This window comes from Coturnix japonica, chromosome Z (genome assembly GCF_054131305.1).
Source record: "Coturnix japonica strain WE chromosome Z, WE-NBRP24, whole genome shotgun sequence".
Lineage (NCBI taxonomy): Eukaryota > Metazoa > Chordata > Aves > Galliformes > Phasianidae > Coturnix > Coturnix japonica.
In genome coordinates, this window is record NC_140702.1 from 49,476,977 (window position 1) to 49,500,136 (window position 23,160).

Sequence of the window (23,160 nt, forward strand, 5' to 3'; positions counted from 1 at the left end):
TTTCTTTATACTTTCCTTTCCTTTATACTTTCCTTTTCTGTATACTTTCCTTTCCTTTACACTTTCATTTCAATTCCTATTTTTAAACTTACCCTTTTCTTTCATTTATACATTCCTTTCCTTTCCTTTCATACTTACCTCTGCTTTCCTTTTTTTTATAAATTCCCTTCTTTTATAATTCCCTTCCCTTTGCATTATACCTACATTCCCTTTCTGTTCTGTAGCATTTTCCTTTAGACCTTCCTTTCCATTCCTTTTTTTTTTTTAAAATTAACCTTTTCTTTCCTTTTTTATATACTTCCCTATCCTTACAATTCTACATACACTGACTTTCCATTATACATTGCTTTCCTTTCCATTATATCTACCTTTCCTTTCTTTTCTATTCCCTTCCTTTCCCTTCCTTTATACTTAACTTTGCTTCCTTTCTTTTATACTTTCCCTTCCTTTATACTTTCATTCCCTTATACTTTCCTTTCCATTCCTATTTTTAAACTTACCCATTCCTTTCATTTATACTTTCTTATCCTTTCCAATATACTTACCTTTGCTTTCTTTTATATTTTCCCTTCCTATATACTTGTCTTTTCTTTATAATTTTCTTTCCTTTATACTTTCCTTTTCTGCATACTTTCCTTTCCTTTACACTTTCATTTCAATTCCTATTTTGAAACTTAGCCTCTCCTTTCATTTATACATTCCTTTCCTTTCATACTTACCTTTGCTTTCCTTTCTTTTATAAATTCCCTTCTTTTATAATTCCCTTCCCTTTGCATTATACCTACATTCCCTTTCTGTTCTGTAGCATTTTCCTTTAAACCTTCCTTTCCATTCCTTTTTTTTTTTTTTTAAATTAACCTTTCCTTTCCTGTTTTATATACTTCCCTATCCTTACAATTCTACATACATTGACTTTCCTTTATAAATTGCTTTCCTTTCCATTATATCTACCTTTCCTTTCTTCTCTATTCCCTTCCTTTCCCTTCCTTTATACTTACCTTTGCTTCCTTTCTTTTATACTTTCCCTTTTTTATACTTTCCATTCCCTTATACTTTCCTTTACATTCCTATTTTTAGACTTACCCATTCCTTTCATTTATACTTTCTTCTACTTTTCAATATACTTAACCTTTGCTTTCCTTTCTTTTATACTTTCCCTTCCTATATACTTTCCTTTTCTTTATACTTTCCTTTCCATTATAATTTCCTTTTCTGTATACTTTCCTTTCCTTTACACTTTCATTTCCATTCCTAATTTTAAACTTACCCTTTCCTTTCATTTATACTTTCCTTTACTTTCATACTAAACTTTGCTTTCCTTTCTTTTATAAATTCCCTTCTTTTATAATTTCCTTCCCTTTGCATGATACCTACATTCCCTTTCTGATCAGTAACATTTTCCTTTAGACCTTCCTTTCCATTCCTTTTTTTTTTTTAAATTAACCTTTCCTTTCCGTTTTTATATACTTCCCTATCCTTACAATTCTACATACATTGACTTTACCTTATACATTGCTTTCCTTTCCATTATATCTACCTTTCCTTTCTTTTCTATTCCCTTCCTTTCCCTTCCTTTCTACTTACCTTTGCTTCCTTTCTTTTATACTTTCCCTTCCTTTATACTTTCCATTCCCTTATACTTTCCTTTCCATTCCTATTTTTAAAATTACCCATTCCTTTCATTTATACTTTCTTATCCTTTCCAATATACTTACCTTTGCTTTCCTTTCTTTTATACTTTCCCTTCCTTTATACTTTCCTTTTCATTATACTTTCCTTTATACTTTCCTTTTCTGTATACTTTCCTTTCCTTTACACTTTCATCTCAATTCCTATTTTTAAACTTACCCATTCCTTTCATTTATACTTTCATTTCCTTTTCTTTCATACTTACATTTGCTTTCCTTTCTTTTATAAATTCCCTTCTTTTATAATTCCCTTCCCTTTGCATTATACCTACATTCCCTTTCTGTTCTGTAACATTTTCCTTTAGACCTTCCTTTCCCTTCCTTTTTTTTTTTTTTTTAAATTAACCTTTCCTTTCCATTTATATACTTCCCTATCCTTACAATTCTACATACATTGACTTTCCCTTATACATTGCTTTCCTTTCCATTATATCTACCTTTCCTTTCTTTTCTATTCCCTTCCTTTCCCTTCCTTTATACTTACCTTTGCTTCCTTTCTTTTATACTTTCCCTTCCTTTATACTTTCCATTCCCTTATACTTTCCTTTCCATTCTTATTTTTAAAATTACCCATTCCTTTCATTTATACTTTCTTATCCTTTCCAATATCCTTACCTTCGCTTTCCTTTCTTTTATACTTTCCCTTCCTTTATACTTTCCTTTTCTTTATACTTTCCTTTTCTCTATACTTTCCTTTTCTGTATACTTTCCTTTCCCTTATACTTTCATTTCAATTCCTATTTTTAACCTTACCCATTCCTTTCATTTATACTTTCTTATCCTTACCAATATACTTACTTTGCTTTCCTTTCTTTTATACTTTCCCTTTCATTTTCTGTATACTTTCCTTTACTTTACACTTTCATTTCAATTCCTATTTTTAAACGTAGCCTTTCCTTTCATTTATACTTTCCTTTCCTTTCCTTTCATACTTACCTTTGCTTTATTTTCTTTTATAAATTCCCTTCTTTTTAATTCCCTTCCCTTTGCATTATACCTACATTCCCTTTCGGTTCTGTAACATTTACCTTTAGACCTTCCTTTCCATTCCTTTTTTTTTTTATTTAAATTAACCTTTCCTTTCCTTTTTATATACTTCCCTATCCGTACAATTCTACATACATTGGCTTTCCCTTATACATTGCTTTCCTTTCCATTATATCTACCTTTCCTTTCTTTTCTATTCCCTTCCTTTCCCTTCCTTTATACTTACCTTTGCTTCCTTTCTTTTATACTTTCCCTTTCCTTTTCTGTATACTTTCCTTTCCTTTACACTTTCATTTCAATTCCTATTTTTAAACTTAGCCTTTCCTTTCATTTATACTTTCCTTTCATTTCCTTTTATACTTACCTTTGCTTTCTTTTCTTTTATAAATTCCCTTCTTTTATAATTCCCTTCCCTTTGCATTATACCTACATTCCCTTTCGGTTCTGTAACATTTACCTTTAGACCTTCCTTTCCATTCTTTTTTTTTTTTTTAAATTAACCTTGCCTTTCCTTTTTTATATACTTCCCGATCCTTACAATTCTACATACGTTGACTTTCCTTTATACATTGCTTTCCTTTCCATTATATCTACCTTTCCTTTCTTTTCTATTCCCTTCCTTTCCCTTCCTTTATACTTACCTTTGCTTCCTTTCTTTAATACTTTCCCTTCCTTTGTACTTTCCATTCCCTTATACTTTCCTTTCGATTCCTATTTTTAAACTTACCCATTCCTTTCATTTATACTTTCTTATCCTTTCCAATATACTTACCTCTGCTTTCCTTTCTTTTATACTTTCCCTTCCTATATACTTTCCTTTTCTTTATACTTTCCTTTCCTTTATACTTTCCTTTTCTATATACTTTCCTTTCCTTTACACTTTCATTTCAATTCCTATTTTTAAACTTAGCCTTTCCTTTCATTTGTACTTTCCTTTCCTTTCCTTTCATACTTACATTTGCTTTCCTTTCTTTTATAAATTCCCTTCTTTTATAATTCCCTTCCCTTTGCATTATACCTACATTCCCTTTCTGTTCTGTAACATTTTCCTTTAGACCTTCCATTCCATTCCTTTTTTTTTTTATTTAAATAAACCTTGCCTTTCCTTTTTATATACTTCCCTATCCGTACAATTCTACATACATTGGCTTTCCCTTATACATTGCTTTCCTTTCCATTATATCTACCTTTCCTTTCTTTTCTATTTTCTTCCTTTCCCTTCCTTTATACATATCTTTGCTTCCTTTCTTTTATACTTTCGCTTCCTTTATACTTTCCATTCCCTTATACTTTCCTTTCCATTCCTATTTTTAAAATTACCCATTCCTTTCATTTATACTTTCTTATCCTTTCCAATATACTTACCTTTGCTTTCCTTTCTTTTATACTTTCCCTTCCTTTATACTTTCTTTTTCTTTACACTTTCCTTTCCTTTATACTTTCCTTTTCTGTATACTTTCCTTTCCTTTACACTTTCATTTCAATTCCTATTTTTAAACTTAGCCTCTCCTTTCATTTATACTTTCCTTTCATACTTTCCTTTGCTTTCCTTTCTTTTATAAATTCCCTTCTTTAATAATTCCTTTCCCTTTGCATTATACCTACCTTCCCTTTTTGTTCTGTAACATTTTCTGTTAGACCTTCCTTTCCATTCCTTTTTTCTTTTTTAATTAACCTTTCCTTTTCTTTTTTGTATACTTCCCTATCCTTACAATTCTACATACAGTGACTTTCCTTTGTACTTTGCTTTCCTTTCCATTTTTTCTACATTTCCTTTCTTTTCTATTCCCCTCCTTTCCCTTCCTTTATACTTACCTCTGCTTCCTTTCTTTTATACTTTCCCTTCCTTTATACTTTCCATTCCCTTATACTTTCCTTTACATTCCTATTTTTAAACTTACCTGTGGAGAGTGTTTATGCAGAATGGCTTCATGAGAAAGGACATGAAGAGATTCCTCTAGTTAAATTGTAAAAGAATGAATGTGATTAAAGACAAAGACGGTTTATCCTAGGGACGGTCTCGGGCTAAGCAGCTGTGGAGAAATCAGTATGTGAAAAGACAGGGTATGTAGCTAAAGATGAAATATGTATCTAGAAGCAAGGACGGCCTAAGGGAAAAGCAAGTTGTGTAGCAAGGTGTAGACAGAGCTGCAAAGAAAAAGTATCCATAAGACTAACCACAAAGGTCAGATGAAGTAATGTCTAATTCACCAATCCTGAGCTTAACTTTTGCAATATGCATGAACTTATTACTGATTGTATAAATGAGATGCTGTAACACCTAATAAACGAGGCTTGTTGACCATGATAGCATGAGACTTGTCTCCCGCGGTTACTTCCAACAAATGGTGACCCCGACGTGATAAGGAAAAAAAGGGTGCCACGGGTGAAGAACTGCGTTGGGTTCGGGTCCGGATTTCGCAGCTCGACGGACGACGAAAGAGCTAAAATTGGAGCTCCGCGTCTCGAGTGACCACACAGGTGGGCTCGACCGATACGTGCTGCCGAAGCCTGGAGGGCTGCAACGGTACCGACGTGAGTAAATATGGACAGGCAAGCAGCATATGATTTATTTTCCGCTTTTCTTAGGCGGAGACAGTTTAAGGGGATAGACTTGGAAAAGGAACTCCCTAAGTTATTAGTGTATGGGTATGCTAAAGGGTTATTTCAGAATCCGCATTTAGTGCATGATCTTGCTGAGTGGCGTAAATTTGGAGATGCAATTTTTCAGGGAATGATAGATGGGGAGAAAATGGCTAAAAAATGCGGGAAGTGGTGGCGTGTTGTTTATAATGATTTGTTGCAATATCAGGCAGAAAAGGAAGCGGTAGAGAAAGCTAGTGCTGTGCAGGGGAGGAATAAGAGTTATAATGAATGGTCAGATTGCCCGGGGCCCCCTGCAGTGTCCACCGTAAAGTTGCCGCCGGCCGCCGAGCCTGCGTTGCCGGTGGCTGCGGAGCCGAGTGCCCCGTCTCCGTCTCCCTGCACGTCTGTATCAGACGAGCCGCCTGCATCGACCATGGCGCTACAGCCGGCCCCCTCGACCCCCCTTTGCAATGAGCCGCTCCCTGGGGCACAGAGTGACCTGGCGGAGGCCGTCGCGCGGGAGCGGGGGGGGGCTTGGGCTGCGCTGGCGCGGGCTTGTTTAGAGGCAGGAGACGGTGAGGCGTTGGAAGCGGTGCCACAGATGATGCTGTCGGTGGGGTATTCGCCTAATGCTGCAGGCGGGACACAGGCTGCTATCAGTGCTTTAGATTGGAAGTTGTTGTTACAATTGCGGTCTACGGTCAGTCAGTTTGGAGTAAAAAGTGAGCCAGCGATACAGATACTGGATTATATCTGGAGTACTCAGGTTTTGTTGCCATCTGATTGTCGGGCTATAGCTAGGTTGATTTTTTCGCAGCACGAACAACTGCTATTTAATGCTTATTGGGAAGAGATGTGCCAACAGAGAGTTGCGATAGTTAGGCAGCCTGGAGATCCGTTGTATAATGTCACCGTTGAAGAACTTTTAGGGGTGGGTCCTTTCATCCGGACGGAGGCCCAGGCTTTATTAGGACCAGTTAAATGTAGGGAGTCAATGTATCTGGCCAGGCAGGCTGTGGATAAGATCAAGGCACCAGGTGGGTTGTCGTCTTATATGGGAATCCGGCAGGGAAGAAATGAGGATTTTGGAGTGTTTCTAGATAAGGTAGCTGGAGCCATAGAGAAGGCTGGAGTACCAGAGTACATGAGGGAAATAATGCTAAAACATTGTGCACTTCAGAATTGTAATGCTACAGCTCATAGCATTCTAAGTACTTTGAGGAGTAACTGGACAATAGAGGAGGCGTTAGACAGACTATCGAGCGTGCCCACGGGGGCTCAGGCTTTCATAGTTGAGGCTATTAAAGAGCTAGGGGCAGGATTAAAGGCACAGGCTGAGGCTTCTCAGAATCAAGTGTTAGCAGCCCTTGCACCCCTCCAAGCTGCAGTCGCTACAAGCCCACGCTCGCAGAACAGCTCCCTCATGAAATGTTTCCGTTGTGAAAAAACTGGCCACATCCGTCACGAGTGCCAAGCCGCTGGGATTTGGTGCAGCAAGTGTCAATCCAACACCCACAACGCTGCTGTATGCTATAGGAAGTCGGGAAACGTGAGAAGCAGCGCACGAAAGAACAGCGGCCGCGCTCTGATACAACCAGCCGTTCCCAGCCAGCGGCCGCCTGCCCCCCCGCACACGTCGCTCGTCGCGTTGTCGGTCTCTACAGCCCCCCCGCCCTCTGCTTCGCCCACGTCGTTCTTTGCACCTCGCCATGCCGCCCCTCCCTCGTCGTGCGCGGCTGTGTCTCTGCAGCCCGTGTGTAACGTGGTTAAAGACACGGATGGACTGAAACCAGGGGATTGTTGTGACCCAGGTCCTGTAGATCCAGAAAGAGAATCGGACGCATTTCCTCCTGATGATACTTTGAAGGAAGCAGGAATGACAAATTTCCCTACAGCGTACTGTGATGTCTTAGAGCAATGCAGAGAAGAAACAATATTAAGGGGTGATGCTGACACGTTGCAAACCTTTCCTAATCAGGTCCCCTGTTGGGAATCCCTGCCTTATGAGGCAGTGAAGGAGCTAAGGGAGTCAGTGAGAACATACAGAGTTCAGTCAGCCTTTACATACAATCTTTTGGTTACAAACAGTGACACTTACGCTATGACCCCTCACGATTGGAAAACTGTGTTAAGAATGATCCTCTCTCCTATGCAATACACCGTGTTTGTGACTGAATATCAGCTACATAATTTGACTGATACCTCTTTGCCTCAGACTCGGACAAATCCATGTGGCACAGCACCTCTTCAACTGTGTCAGACAAATGTCACTCACATTCCTGAATTTGGCCGTCTAAAATATGCACATGTAACAATAGATACTCATTCTTCCTACATATTTGCCACAGCACATACAGGTGAACACAGTCATGACACCCGTAAATACTGGTTATCTACTTATGCTGCTATGGGAATCCCACATACTACAAAAACAGATAATGGGCCTGCGTATACCTCTAAGGCCACTCAAACTTTCCTCCAAGAAGGGTGTGTTAAACATACTACAGCCATTGCTCATTCTCCCACTGGACAAGCTATCACTGATCACATTTATCAAACATTGAAATCCATTCTTATTAATAAACAAAAAAGGGGGAATATGGGAGACACACTACAAGAAATATTATGTAAGGTTTTGCTTGTTTTGTTTGTGCTGAATTTTTTGAATCGTGTTCATAGAGATACAGCTTATGTGGATCGTCATTTTGAGGCTTCCCCAGTGCTAAAGGAACAGCCTATGGTTAATGTTTGGAATATGGCCACAGGACTTTGGGACTGTCCTCTACCACTGACAACTTGGGGTCGTGAATATGCTCATATTTCCACAGGGACTGGCCCTATGTGGGTTCCAGCATGATATCTTCGGTCTCATCTGAAGGCAGAAAATAGCATCCAGCCTTTATAGTAATTGTAATTGTGTGTTTCTTACTTAGTGGTATTGCTTTGTAACTTGCTGTGTTATAGATAATATTAGTAATAGTTTGACATAGTGTGTGATTTTCTGTTTTACCAATGCAGTCTCAAGATTTGGAGTTTAAGGCATTAGCTAGGATGTTGTGTGCTTCTTCTATTTTAGTAATAGATCAGATGTGTATTAAACAGGATTTGATGTAATCAATGCTAGAATCTACAGGAATAGATCTTTTAATGTTTTAGTACTGTTTGGTTATGATATTATTAGCCTATTAATTAGCTTTTCTTAATTTGCAAAGACAAAACCTGGAAAGGAATTCTAGACAAAGAGATGACCCTGTATCATATAACGGATACCTATTTTACATCCAATTAATTGGGATCTGAAAATATAACCATGCATCATTTTAGACAAAAGTGCACGCTAATAGAACTAAATTTGATAGTTTGTTTTCCAAGCAGGTGTTCCACTTGAGCTCTATATCACGCACTGGCCATGCGGATATGGTGTACAACTGGAAGAAATCCTTCAGACCCTGAATGCAGGAGAGAATCTGTGATGGGTGAGAGAGGAAATGTGCACCTTGAAGCAGGGGACGCCCTGCTGGCACTACCTGTCACATCCACCACCAACATGGTTTGCTGTTTCTCAAGGATCAATAAGTATTAATGCCCCTAGTGATACTCTAGTACATTTGTCCTCTAAAATTGGTTCTATTTGACATGCTACTTCATAAAATTGCACAATCATTAATCAATTATTAGCCCGGATAACTCAGTTGGTAGAGCATGGTTATGAGCATCTTAAAAGCATTTATTGCACAAATTTTAGTGGTCATTAAAATCAATATATCAGAGTATATGAAAATTGAAGACTTTTCCTGATCAGTTACAGATTAACACAATGGAACCCTCACGGATTTATTTTCAGGTTGCAGAAACTTAGGTTGCAGTACAAACATGTTTGTTCTTTTTAGTAGGTTTAACAGTAATGTTGTTGTGTTGTATTTGACTTGTCTCTTTTTTCACTTTTAGAGTATTGTCAATCGAGGTCTTGATTGAGTTATAATAGTTATGTCAATATAAGTAGTGTTGTTACTCTATAGGCAGAATCTTGGAATTGTTGTAATACAAGAAGAATTTTATGGAGCAGCAGCCATGGATCGAGATGAGGAGTTCACAGAGCAGCAGCTATGGAGCAGGATAAAACTACATGAGAACTGATTGAACAAACGAACTGAACTGCTTGTTAAATATGATTAATCGGTCGTTAAACTGAGCCTTTTCATTTTTAAAAGAAAACGGGGGAAATGTGGAGAGTGTTTATGCAGAATGGCTTCATGAGAAAGGACATGAAGAGATTCCTCTAGTTAAATTGTAAAAGAATGAATGTGATTAAAGACAAAGACGGTTTATCCTAGGGACGGTCTCGGGCTAAGCAGCTGTGGAGAAATCAGTATGTGAAAAGACAGGGTATGTAGCTAAAGATGAAATATGTATCTAGAAGCAAGGACGGCCTAAGGGAAAAGCAAGTTGTGTAGCAAGGTGTAGACAGAGCTGCAAAGAAAAAGTATCCATAAGACTAACCACAAAGGTCAGATGAAGTAATGTCTAATTCACCAATCCTGAGCTTAACTTTTGCAATATGCATGAACTTATTACTGATTGTATAAATGAGATGCTGTAACACCTAATAAACGAGGCTTGTTGACCATGATAGCATGAGACTTGTCTCCCGCGGTTACTTCCAACACTTACCCATTCCTTTCATTTATACTTTCTTATCCTTTCCAATATACTTACCTTTGCTTTCCTTTCTTTTATACTTTCCCTTTCCTTTTCTGTATACTTTCTTTTCCTTTACAATTTCATCTCAATTCCTATTTTTAAACTTAGCCTTTCCTTTCATTTATACTTTCCTTTCCTTTCATACTTACCTTTGCTTTCCTTTCTTTTATAAATTCCCTTCTTTTATAATTCCCTTCCCTTTGCATTATACCTACCTTCACTTTTTGTTCTGTAACATTTTCCTTTAGACCTTCCTTTCCATTCCTTTTTTTTTTTTAATTAACCTTTCCTTTCCTTTTTTATATAATTCCCTATCCTTACAATTCTACATACACTGACTTTCCTTTATACATTGCTTTCCTTTCCATTATATCTACATTTCCTTTCTTTTCTATTCCCCTCCTTTCCCTTCCTTTATACTTACCTCTGCTTCCTTTCTTTTATACTTTCCCTTCCTTTATACTTTCCATTCCCTTATACTTTCCTTTCCATTCCTATTTTAAACTTACCCATTCCTTTCATTTATACTTTCTTATCCTTTCCAATATACTTACCTTTGCTTTCCTTTCTTTTATACTTTCCCTTTCCTTTTCTGTATACTTTCTTTTCCTTTACACTTTCATCTCAATTCCTATTTTTAAACTTAGCCTTTCCTTTCATTTATACTTTCCTTTCCTTTCATACTTTCCTTTGCTTTCCTTTCTTTTATAAATTCCCTTCTTTAATAATTCCTTTCCCTTTGCATTACACCTACCTTCACTTTTTGTTCTGTAACATTTTCCTTTAGACCTTCCTTTCCATTCCTTTTTTTTTTTTAATTAACCTTTCCTTTCCTTTTTTATATAATTCCCTATCCTTACAATTCTACATACACTGACTTTCCTTTATACATTGCTTTCCTTTCCATTATATCTACATTTCCTTTCTTTTCTATTCCCCTCCTTTCCCTTCCTTTATACTTACCTCTGCTTCCTTTCTTTTATACTTTCCCTTCCTTTATACTTTCCATTCCCTTATACTTTCCTTTACATTCCTATTTTTAAACTTACCCATTCCTTTCATTTATACTTTCTTATCCTTTCCAATATACTTACCTTTGCTTTCCTTTCTTTCATACTTTCCCTTTCCTTTTCTGTATACTTTCTTTTCCTTTACAATTTCATCTCAATTCCTATTTTTAAACTTAGCCTTTCCTTTCATTTATACTTTCCTTTCCTTTCATACTTTCCTTTGCTTTCCTTTCTTTTATAAATTCCCTTCTTTAATAATTCCTTTCCCTTTGCATTATACCTACCTTCACTTTTTGTTCTGTAACATTTTCCTTTAGACCTTCCTTTCCATTCCTTTTTTTTTTTAATTAACCTTTCCTTTCCTTTTTTATATAATTCCCTATCCTTACAATTCTACATACACTGACTTTCCTTTATACATTGCTTTCCTTTCCATTATATCTACATTTCCTTTCTTTTCTATTCCCCTCCTTTCCCTTCCTTTATACTTACCTCTGCTTCCTTTCTTTTATACTTTCCCTTCCTTTATACTTTCCATTCCCTTATACTTTCCTTTCCATTCCTATTTTAAACTTACCCATTCCTTTCATTTATACTTTCTTATCCTTTCCAATATACTTACCTTTGCTTTCCTTTCTTTTATACTTTCCCTTTCCTTTTCTGTATACTTTCTTTTCCTTTACACTTTCATCTCAATTCCTATTTTTAAACTTAGCCTTTCCTTTCATTTATACTTTCCTTTCCTTTCATACTTTCCTTTGCTTTCCTTTCTTTTATAAATTCCCTTCTTTAATAATTCCTTTCCCTTTGCATTATACCTACCTTCACTTTTTGTTCTGTAACATTTTCCTTTAGACCTTCCTTTCCATTCCTTTTTTTTTTTTAATTAACCTTTCCTTTCCTTTTTTATATAATTCCCTATCCTTACAATTCTACATACACTGACTTTCCTTTATACATTGCTTTCCTTTCCATTATATCTACATTTCCTTTCTTTTCTATTCCCCTCCTTTCCCTTCCTTTATACTTACCTCTGCTTCCTTTCTTTTATACTTTCCCTTCCTTTATACTTTCCATTCCCTTATACTTTCCTTTCCATTCCTATTTTAAACTTACCCATTCCTTTCATTTATACTTTCTTATCCTTTCCAATATACTTACCTTTGCTTTCCTTTCTTTTATACTTTCCCTTTCCTTTTCTGTATACTTTCTTTTCCTTTACACTTTCATCTCAATTCCTATTTTTAAACTTAGCCTTTCCTTTCATTTATACTTTCCTTTCCTTTCATACTTTCCTTTGCTTTCCTTTCTTTTATAAATTCCCTTCTTTAATAATTCCTTTCCCTTTGCATTATACCTACCTTCCCTTCTTGTTCTGTAACATTTTCCTTTAGACCTTCCTTTCCATTCCTTTTTTTTTTTTTAATTAACCTTTCCTTTCCTTTTTTATATACTTCCCTATCCTTACAATTCTACATACAGTGACTCTCCTTTGTACTTTGCTTTCCTTTACATTATATCTACCTTTCCTTTCTTTTCTGTTCCCTTCCTTTCCCTTCCTTTATACTTACCTTTGCTTCCTTTCTTTTATACTTTCCCTATCCTTTTCTGTATACTTTCTTTTCCTTTACACTTTCATTTCAATTCCTATTTTTAAACTTAGCCTTTCGTTTCATACTTTCCTTTGCTTTTTTTTCTTTTATAAATTCCCTTCTTTAATAATTCCCTTCCCTTTGCAATATACCTACCTTCACTTTTTGTTCTGTAACATTTTCCTTTAGACCTTCCATTCCATTCCTTTTTTTTTTTTTAATTAACCTTTCCTTTCCTTTTTTATATACTTCCCTATCCTTACAATTCTACATACAGTGACTTTCCTTGGTACTTTGCTTTCCTTTCCATTATATCTACCTTTCCTTTCTTTTCTATTCCCTTCCTTTCCCTTCCTTTATACTTACCTTTGCTTCCTTTCTTTTATACTTTCCCTTCCTTTATACTTTCCTTTTCTTTATACTTTCCTTTATAATTTCCTTTTCTGTATACTTTCCTTTCCTTTACACTTTCATCTCAATTCCTATTTTTAAACTTAGCCTCTCCTTTCATTTATACTTTCCTTTCCTTTCCTTTCCTTTCATACTTACCTTTGCTTTCCTTTCTTTTATAAATTCCCTTCTTTTATAATTCCCTTCCCTTTGCATTATACCTACATTCCCTTTCTGTTCTGTAACATTTTCCTTTAGACCTTCCTTTCCATTCCTTTTTTTTTTTTTAAATTAACCTTTCCTTTCCTTTTTTATATACTTCCCTATCCTTACAATTCTACATAAATTGACTTTCCTTTATACATTGCTTTCCTTTCCATTTTTTCTACCTTTCCTTTCTTTTCTATTCCCTTCCTTTCCCTTCCTTTATACTTACCTTTGCTTCCTTTCTGTTATACCTTCCCATCCTTTATACTTTCCATTCCCTTATACTTTCCTTTCCATTCCTATTTTTAAACTTACCTATTCCTTTCATTTATACTTTCTTATCCTTTCCAATATACTTACCTTTGCTTTCCTTTCTTTTATACTTTCCCTTTCCTTTTCTGTATACTTTCTTTTCCTTTACACTGTCATTTCAATTCCTATTTTTAAACTTAGCCTTTCCTTTCATTTATACTTTCCTTTCATACTTTCCTTTCCTTTCCTTTATAAATTCCCTTCTTTAATAATTCTCTTCCCTTTGCATTATACCTACCTTCACTTTTTGTTCTGTAACATTTTCCTTTAGACCTTCCTTTCCATTCCATTTTTTTTTAAATTAACCTTTCCTTTCCTTTTTTATATATACTTCCCTATCCTTACAATTCTACATACATTGACTTTCCTTTATACATTGCTTTCCTTTCCATTATATCTACCTTTCCTTTCTTTACTATTCCCTTCCTTTCCCTGCCTTTATACTCGCCTTTGCTTCCTTTCTTTTATACTTTCCCTTCCTTTATACTTTCCATTCCTTTATACTTTCCTTTCCATTCCTATTTTTAAACTTACCCATTCCTTTCATTTATACTTTTCTAACCTTTCCAATATACTTACATTTGCTTTCCTTTCTTTTATACTTTCCCTTCCTTTATACTTTCCTTTTCTTTATACTTTCCTTTCCTTTATACTTTCCTTTTCTGTATACTTTCCTTTCACTTATACTTTCATTTCAATTCCTATTTTTAAACTTAGCCTTTTCTTTTCATTTATACTTTCCTTTCCTTTCCTTTCCTTTCCTTTCCTTTCCTTTCCTTTCCTTTCCTTTCCTTTCCTTTCCTTTCCTTTCCTTTCCTTTCCTTTCCTTTCCTTTCCTTTCCTTTCCTTTCCTTTCCTTTCCTTTCCTTTCCTTTCCTTTCCTTTCCTTTCCTTTCCTTTCCTTTCCTTTCCTTTCCTTTCCTTTCCTTTCCTTTCCTTTCATACTTACCTTTGCTGTCCTTTTTTTTATAAATTCCATTCTTTTATAATTCACTTCCCTTTGCATTATACCTACATTCCCTTTCTGTTCTGTAACATTTTACTTTAGACCTTCCTTTCTATTACTTTTTTTTTTTTAAATTAACCTTTCCTTTCCTTTTTTATATACTTCCCTATCCTTACAATTCTACATACATTGACTTTCCTTTATACATTGCTTTCCTTTCCATTTTATCTACCTTTTCTTTCTTTTCTATTCCCTTCCTTTCCCTTCCTTTATACTTAACTTTGCTTCCTTTCTTTTATACTTTCCCTTCCTTTATACTTTCCATTCCTTTACACTTTCCTTTCCATTCCTATTTTTAAACTTACCCATTCCTTTCATTTATACTTTCTTATCCTTTCCAATATACTTACCTTTGCTTTCCTTTCTTTTATACTTTCCCTTCCTTTATACTTTCTTTTTCTTTATACTTTCCTTTCCTTTATACTTTCCTTTTCTGTATACTTTCCTTTCCTTTACACTTTCATTTCAATTCCTATTTTTAAACTTAGCCTCTCCTTTCATTTATTCTTTCCTTTCCTTTCATACTTACATTTGCTTTCCTTTCTTTTATAAATTCCCTTCTTTTATAATTCCCTTCCCTTTGCATTATACCTACATTCCTTTTCTGTTCTGTAGCATTTTCCTTTAGACCTTCCTTTCCATTCCTTTTTTTTTTTTTAAATTAACCTTGCCTTTCCTTTTTTATATACTTCCCTATCCTTACAATTCTACATACATTGACTTTCCCTTATACATTGCTTTCCTTTCCATAACTACCTTTCCTTTCTTTTCTATTCCTTTCCTTTCCCTTCCATTATACTTACCTTTGCTTCCTTTCTTTTATACTTTCCCTTCCTTTATACTTTCCATTCCCTTACACTTTCCTTTCCATTCCTATTTTTAAAATTACCCATTCCTTTCATTTATACTTTCTTATCCTTTCCAATATACTTACCTTTGCTATCCTTTCTTTTATACTTTCCCTTCCTTTATACTTTCCTTTTCTTTATACTTTCCTTTCCTTTATACTTTCCTTTTCTGTATACTTTCCTTTCCTTTACACTTTCATCTCAATTCCTATTTTTAAACTTACCCTCTCCTTTCATTTATACTTTCCTTTCCTTTCCTTTCATACTTACCTTTGCTTTCCTTTCTTTTATAAATTCCCTTCTTTTATAATTCCCTTCCCTTTGCATTATACCTACAATCCCTTTCTGTTTTGTAACATTTTCCTTTAGACCTTCCTTTCTATTACTTTTTCTTTTTTAAATTTTTTTAAAATTTAAAAAAATTTTTATTTATTTTTTAAATATACTTCCCTATCCTTACAATTCTACATACATTGACTTTCCTTTATACTTTGCTTTCCTTTCCATTATATCTTCCTTTCCCTTCTTTTCTATTCCCTTCCTTTCCCTTCCTTTATACTTACCTTTGCTTCCTTTCTTTTATACTTTCCCTTCCTTTATACTTTCCATTCCCTTATACTTTCCTTTCCATTCCTATTTTAAACTTACCCATTCCTTTCATTTATACTTTCTTATCCTTTCCAATATACTTACCATTGCTTTCCTTTCTTTTATACTTTCCCTTTCCTTTTCTGTATACTTTCTTTTCCTTTACACTTTCATCTCAATTCCTACTTTTAAACTTAGCCTTTCCTTTCATTTATACTTTCCTTTCCTTTCATACTTTCCTTTGCTTTCCTTTCTTTTATAAATTCCCTTCTTTTATAATTCCTTTCCCTTTGCATTATACCTACATTCCCTTTTTGTTCTGTAACATTTTCCTTTAGACCTTCCTTTCCATTCCTTTTTTTTTTTTTAATTAACCTTTCCTTTCCTTTTTTATATTCTTCCCTATCCTTACAATTCTACATACACTGACTTTCCTTTATACATTGCTTTCCTTTCCATTATATCTACATTTCCTTTCTTTTCTATTCCCCTCCTTTCCCTTCCTTTATACTTACCTCTGCTTCCTTTCTTTTATACTTTCCCTTCCTTTATACTTTCCATTCCCTTATACTTTCCTTTCCATTCCTATTTTAAACTTACCCATTCCTTTCATTTATACTTTCTTATCCTTTCCAATATACTTACCTTTGCTTTCCTTTCTTTTATATTTTCCCTTTCCTTTTCTGTATACTTTCTTTTCCTTTACACTTTACTCTCAATTCCTATTTTTAAACTTAGCCTTTCCTTTCATTTATACTTTCCTTTCCTTTCATACTTTCCTTCGCTTTCCTTTCTTTTATAAATTCCCTTCTTTAATAATTCCTTTCCCTTTGCATTATACCTACCTTCCCTTTTTGTTCTGTAACATTTTCTGTTAGACCTTCCTTTCCATTCCTTTTTTCTTTTTTAATTAACCTTTCCTTTTCTTTTTTGTATACTTCCCTATCCTTACAATTCTACATACAGTGACTTTCCTTTGTACTTTGCTTTCCTTTCCATTATATCTACCTTTCCTTTCTTTTCTGTTCCCTTCCTTTCCCTTCCTTTATACTTACCTTTGATTCCTTTCTTTTATACTTTCCCTATCCTTTTCTGTATACTTTCTTTTCCTTTACACTTTCATTTCAATTCCTATTTTTAAACTTAGCATTTCCTTTCATACTTTCCTTTGCTTTTTTTTCTTTTATAAATTCCCTTCTTTAATAATTCCCTTCCCTTTGCATTATACCTACCTTCACTTTTTGTTCTGTAACATTTTCCTTTAGACTTTCCTTTCCATTCCTTTTTTTTTTTAATTAACCTTTCCTTTCCTTTTTTATATACTTCCCTATCCTTACAATTCTACATACATTGACTTTCCTTTATACATTGCTTTCCTTTCCATTATATCTACCTTTCCTTTCTTTTCTATTCCCCTTCTTTCCCTTCCTTTATACTTACCTCTGCTTCCTTTCTTTTATACTTTCCCTTCCTTTATATTTTCCATTCCTTTATACTTTCCTTTCCATTCCTATTTTTAAACTTACCCATTCCTTTCATTTATACTTTCTTATCCTTTCCAATATACTTAACATTGCTTTCCTTTCTTGTATAATTTCCCTTCTTGTATTCTTTCATTATCTTTAGACTTTCCTTTCCTTTATACTTTCCTTTTCTGTTTACTTTCCTTTCCTTTACACTTTCAATTCCTATTTTTAAACTTAGCCTCTCCTTTCATTTATACTTTCCTTTCCTTTCCTTTCATACTTACTTTTGCTTTCCTTTCTTTTACAAATTCCCTTCTTTTATAATTCCCTTCCCTTTGCATTATACCTACCTTCACTTTTTGTTCTGTAACATTTTCCCTTAGACCTTCCTTTCCATTCCTTTTTTTTTTTTTAAATTAACCTTTCCTTTCCTTTTTCATATACTTCCCTATACTTACAATTCTACATACATTGACTTTCATTTATACATTGCTTTCCTTTCCATTATATCTACCTTTCCTTTCTTTTCTATTCCCTTCCTTTCCCTTCCTTTATACTTACCTTTGCTTCCTTTCTTTTATACTTTCCCTTCCTTTATACTTTCCATTCCCTTATACTTTCCTTTCCATTCCTATTTTAAACTTACCCATTCCTTTCATTTATACTTTCTTATCCTTTCCAATATACTTACCTTTGCTTTCCTTTCTTTTATACTTTCCCTTCCTTTATACTTTCCTTTTCTGTATACTTTCCTTTCCTTTACACTTTCATTTCAATTCCTATTTTTAAACTTAGCCTCTCCTTTCATTTATACTTTCCTTTTTTTTTCATACTTACCTTTGCTTTCCTTTCTTTTATAAATTCCCTTCTTTTATAATTCCCTTCCTTTTGCATTATACCTACATTCCCTTTCTGTTCTGTAACATTTTCCTTTAGACCTTCCTTTCCATTCCTTTTTTTTTTTTTAAATTAACCTTGCCTTTCCTTTTTTATACACTTTCCTATCCTTACAATTCAACATACATTGACTTTCCCTTATACATTGCTTTCCTTACCATTATATCTATCTTTCCTTTCTTTTCTATTCCCTTCCTTTCCCTTCCTTTATACCTATCTTTGCTTCCTTTCTTTTATACTTTCCCTTCCTTTATACTTTCCATTCCCTTATACTTTCCTTTCCATTCCTATTTTTAAACTTACCCATTCCTTTCATTTATACTTTCTTATCCTTTCCAATATACTTACCTTTGCTTTCCTTTCTTTTATACTTTCCCTTCCTTTATGATTTCCTTTTCTTTATACTTTCCTTTCCTTTATACTTCCCTTTTCTGTATACTTTCCTTTCCTTTACACTTTCATTTCAATTCCTATTTTTAAATTTAGACTTTCCTTTCATTTATACTTTCCTTTCATATTTACCTTTGCTTTCCTTTCTTTTATAAATTCTCTTCTTTTATAATTCCCTTCCCTTTGCATTATACCTACATTCCCTTTCTGTTCTGTAACATTTTCCTTTAGACCTACCTTTCCATTCCTTTTTTTTTTTTTTAAATTAACCTTTCCTTTCCTTTTTTATATACTTCCCTATCCTTACAATTCTACATACATTGACTTTCCTTTATATCTACCTTTCCATTATATCTCCCTTTCCTTTCTTTTCTATTCCCTTCCTTTCCCTTCCTTTATACTTACCTTTGCTTCCTTTCTTTTATACTTTCCCTTCCTTTATACTTTCCTTTTCTTTATACTTTCCTTTCCTTTATAATTTCCTTTTCTGTATACTTTCCTTTCCTTTACACTTTCATCTCAATTCCTATTTTTAAACTTAGCCTCTCCTTTCATTTATACTTTCCTTTCCTTTCCTTTCATACTTACCTTTGCTTTCCTTTCTTTTATAAATTCTCTTCTTTTATAATTCTCTTCCCTTTGCATTATACCTACATTCCCTTTCTGTTCTGTAACATTTTCATTTAGACCTTCCTTTCCATTCCTTTTTTTTTTCTTAAATTAACCTTTCCTTTCCTTTTTTATATACTTCCCTATCCTTACAATTCTACATACATTGACTTTCCTTTATACATTGCTTTCCTTTCCATTTTATCTACCTTTCCTTTCTTTTCTATTCCCTTACTTTCCCTTCCTTTATACTTACCTTTGCTTCCTTTCTTTTATACCTTCCCATCCTTTATACTTTCCATTCCCTTATACTTTCCTTTCCATTCCTATTTTTAAACTTACCCATTCCTTTCATTTATACTTTCTTATCCTTTCCAATATACTTACCTTTGCTTTCCTTTATTTTATACTTTCCCTTTCTATTTCTGTATACTTTCTTTTCCTTTACACTTTCATTTCAATTCCTATTTTTAAACTTAGCCTTTCCTTTCATTTATACTTTCCTTTCATACTTTCCTTTGCTTTCCTTTCCTTTATAAATTCCCTTCTTTAATAATTCCCTTCCCTTTGCATTATACCTACCTTTACTTTTTGTTCTGTAACATTTTCCTTTAGACCTTCCTTTCCATTCCATTTTTTTAAAAATTAACCTTTCCTTTCCTTTTTTATATATACTTCCCTATCCTTACAATTCTACATACATTGACTTTCCTTTATACATTGCTTTCCTTTCCATTATATCTACCTTTCCTTTCTTTACTATTCCCTTCCTTTCCCTGCCTTTATACTCGCCTTTGCTTCCTTTCTTTTTTACTTTCCCTTCCTTTATACTTTCCATTCCTTTATACTTTCCTTTCCATTCCTATTTTTAAACTTACCCATTCCTTTCATTTATACTTTTCTAACCTTTCCAATATACTTACATTTGCTTTCCTTTCTTTTATACTTTCCCTTCCTTTATACTTTCCTTTTCTTTATACTTTCCTTTCTTTTATACTTTCCTTTTCTGTATACTTTCCTTTCCTTTACACTTTCATTTCAATTCCTATTTTTAAACTTAGCCTTTCCTTTCACTTATACTTTCCATTCATACTTACCTTTGCTTTTCTTTCTTTTAGAAATTCCCTTCTTTTATAATTCCCTTCCCTTTACATTATACCTACCTTCCCTTTCTGTTCTGTAACATTTTCCTTTAGACCTTCCTTTCCATTCCTTTTTTTTTTTTTAAATTAACCTTTCCTTTCCTTTTTTATATACTTCCCTATACTTACAATTCTACATACATTGACTTTCATTTATACATTGCTTTCCTTTCCATTATATCTACCTTTCCTTTCTTTTCTATTCCCTTCCTTTCCCTTCCTTTATACTTACCTTTGCTTCCTTTCTTTTATACTTTCCCTTCCTTTATACTTTCCATTCCCTTATACTTTCCTTTCCATTCCTATTTTAAACTTACCCATTCCTTTCATTTATACTTTCTTATCCTTTCCAATATACTTACCTTTGCTTTCCTTTCTTTTATACTTTCCCTTCCTTTATACTTTCCTTTTCTGTATACTTTCCTTTCCTTTACACTTTCATTTCAATTCCTATTTTTAAACTTAGCCTCTCCTTTCATTTATACTTTCCTTTCCTTTCATACTTACCTTTGCTTTCCTTTCTTTTATAAATTCCCTTCTTTTATAATTCCCTTCCCTTTGTAATATACCTACATTCCATTTCTGTTCTGTAACATTTTGCTTTAGACCTTCCTTTCCATTCCTTTTTTTTTTTTTTAAATTAACCTTTCCTTTCCTTTTTTATATTCTTCCCTATCCTTACAATTCTACATACATTGACTTTCCTTTCTACATTGTTTTCCTTTCCATTATATCTACCTTTCCTTTCTTTTCTATTCCCTTCCTTTCCCTTCCTTTATACTTACCTTTGCTTCCTTTCTTTTATACTTTCCCTTCCTTTATACTTTCCATTCCCTTATACTTTCCTTTCCATTCCTATTTTTAAACTTACCCATTCCTTTCATTTATACTTTTCTAACCTTTCCAATATACTTACATTTGCTTTCCTTTCTTTTATACTTTCCCTTCCTTTATACTTTCCTTTTCTTTTTACTTTCCTTTCTTTTATACTTTCCTTTTCTGTATACTTTCCTTTCCTTTACACTTTCATTTCAATTCCTATTTTTAAACTTAGCCTTTCCTGTCACTTATACTTTCCATTCATACTTACCTTTGCTTTCCTTTCTTTTATAAATTCCCTTCTTTTATAATTCCCTTCCCTTTGCATTATACCTACCTTCCCTTTCTGTTCTGTAACATTTTCCTTTAGACCTTCCTTTCCATTCCTTTTTTTTTTTTTAAATTAACCTTTCCTTTCCTTTTTCATATACTTCCCTATCCTTACAATTCTACATACATTGACTTTCATTTATACATTGCTTTCCTTTCCATTATATCTCCCTTTCCTTTCTTTTCTATTCCCTTCCTTTCCCTTCCTTTATACTTACCTTTGCTTCCTTTCTTTTATACTTTCCCTTCCTTTATACTTTCCATTCCCTTATACTTTCCTTTCCATTCCTATTTTAAACTTACCCATTCCTTTCATTTATACTTTCTTATCCTTTCCAATATACTTACCTTTGCTTTCCTTTCTTTTATACTTTCCCTTCCTTTATACTTTCCTTTTCTGTATACTTTCCTTTCCTTTACACTTTCATTTCAATTCCTATTTTTAAACTTAGCTTTTCCTTTCATTTATACTTTCCTTTCCTTTCATACTTACCTTTGCTTTCCTCTCTTTTATATATTCCCTTCTTTTATAATTCCCTTCCCTTTGTAATATACCTACATTCCATTTCTGTTCTGTAACATTTTGCTTTAGACCTTCCTTTCCATTCCTTTTTTTTTTTTTAAATTAACCTTTTCTTTCCTTTTTTATATTCTTCTCTATCCTTACAATTCTACATACATTGACTTTCCTTTATACATTGCTTTCCTTTCCATTATATCTACCTTTCCTTTCTTTTCTATTCCCTTCCTTTCCCTTCCTTTATACTTACCTTTGCTTCCTTTCTTTTATACTTTCCCTTCCTTTATACTTTCCATTCCTTTATACTTTCCTTTCCATTCCTATTTTTAAACTTACCCATTCCTTTCATTTATACTTTCTTATCCTTTCCAATATACTTACCTTTGCTTTCCTTTCTTTTATACTTTCCCTTCCTTTATACTTTCCTTTTCTTTATACTTTCCTTTCCTTTATACTTTCCTTTTCTGTATACTTTCCTTTCCTTTACACTTTCATTTCAATTCCTATTTTTAAACTTAGACTTTCCTTTCATTTATACTTTCCTTTCATACTAAACTTTGCTTTCCTTTCTTTTATAAATTCCCTTCTTTTATAATTTCCTTCCCTTTGCACTATACCTACATTCCCTTTCTGTTCTGTAACATTTTCCTTTAGACCTTCCTTTCCATTCCTTTTTTTTTTTTAAATTAACCTTTCCTTTCCTTTTTTATATACTTCCCTATCCTTGCAATTCTACATACATTGACTTTCCTGTATACATTGCTTTCCATTCCATTATATCTACCTTTCCTTTCTTTTCTATTCCCCTCCTTTCCCTTCCTTTATACTTACCTTTGCTTCCTTTCTTTTATACTTTCCCTTCCTTTATACTTTCCATTCCTTTATACTTTCCTTTCCATTCCTATTTTTAAACTTACCCATTCCTTTCATTTATACTTTCTTATCCTTTCCAATATACTTACCTTTGCTTTCCTTTCTTTTATACTTTCCCTTCCTTTATACTTTCCTTTTCTTTATACTTTCCTTTCCATTATACTTTCCTTTCTTTTGTACCTTACTTTCCTTTATACTT

The 23,160-nt window shown here is 33.6% G+C and overlaps 4 long non-coding RNA genes across 10 annotated transcripts in view; 1 reads left to right on the top strand and 3 right to left on the bottom strand.

Moving 5' to 3' along the window:
- LOC146754003 (uncharacterized) overlaps positions 1–23,160 on the top strand; it is a 36,675-nt gene that overhangs the window by 8,854 nt on the left and 4,661 nt on the right. The gene's annotated exons all lie outside the window — the stretch shown is intronic.
- LOC146754006 (uncharacterized) lies at positions 196–4,366 on the bottom strand. 3 transcript variants are annotated; one of them, XR_014940125.1, is made up of 3 exons: positions 3,270–4,298; positions 1,130–2,922; positions 196–545 (listed from the first exon to the last, which is right to left on the bottom strand). It is a non-coding gene; the product is annotated as an uncharacterized LOC146754006 (long non-coding RNA). The 3 variants fall into 3 exon arrangements; XR_014940124.1 differs by having other exon boundaries at positions 1,130–2,928; XR_014940123.1 differs by adding an exon at positions 4,351–4,366 and having other exon boundaries at positions 197–545; positions 1,130–4,079.
- On the bottom strand, positions 13,164–16,710 carry LOC146754007 (uncharacterized). The gene is made up of 2 exons (XR_014940126.1): positions 15,598–16,710; positions 13,164–13,650 (listed from the first exon to the last, which is right to left on the bottom strand). It is a non-coding gene; the product is annotated as an uncharacterized LOC146754007 (long non-coding RNA).
- On the bottom strand, positions 18,400–22,103 carry LOC146754008 (uncharacterized). 4 transcript variants are annotated; one of them, XR_014940120.1, is made up of 4 exons: positions 21,493–22,103; positions 19,534–20,970; positions 19,010–19,116; positions 18,400–18,431 (listed from the first exon to the last, which is right to left on the bottom strand). It is a non-coding gene; the product is annotated as an uncharacterized LOC146754008 (long non-coding RNA). The 4 variants fall into 4 exon arrangements; XR_014940121.1 differs by lacking the exon at positions 18,400–18,431 and having other exon boundaries at positions 18,518–19,116; positions 19,534–19,555; positions 19,953–20,970; positions 21,493–22,100; XR_014940122.1 differs by lacking the exons at positions 18,400–18,431; positions 19,010–19,116 and adding an exon at positions 18,448–18,491 and having other exon boundaries at positions 20,579–20,970; positions 21,493–22,088.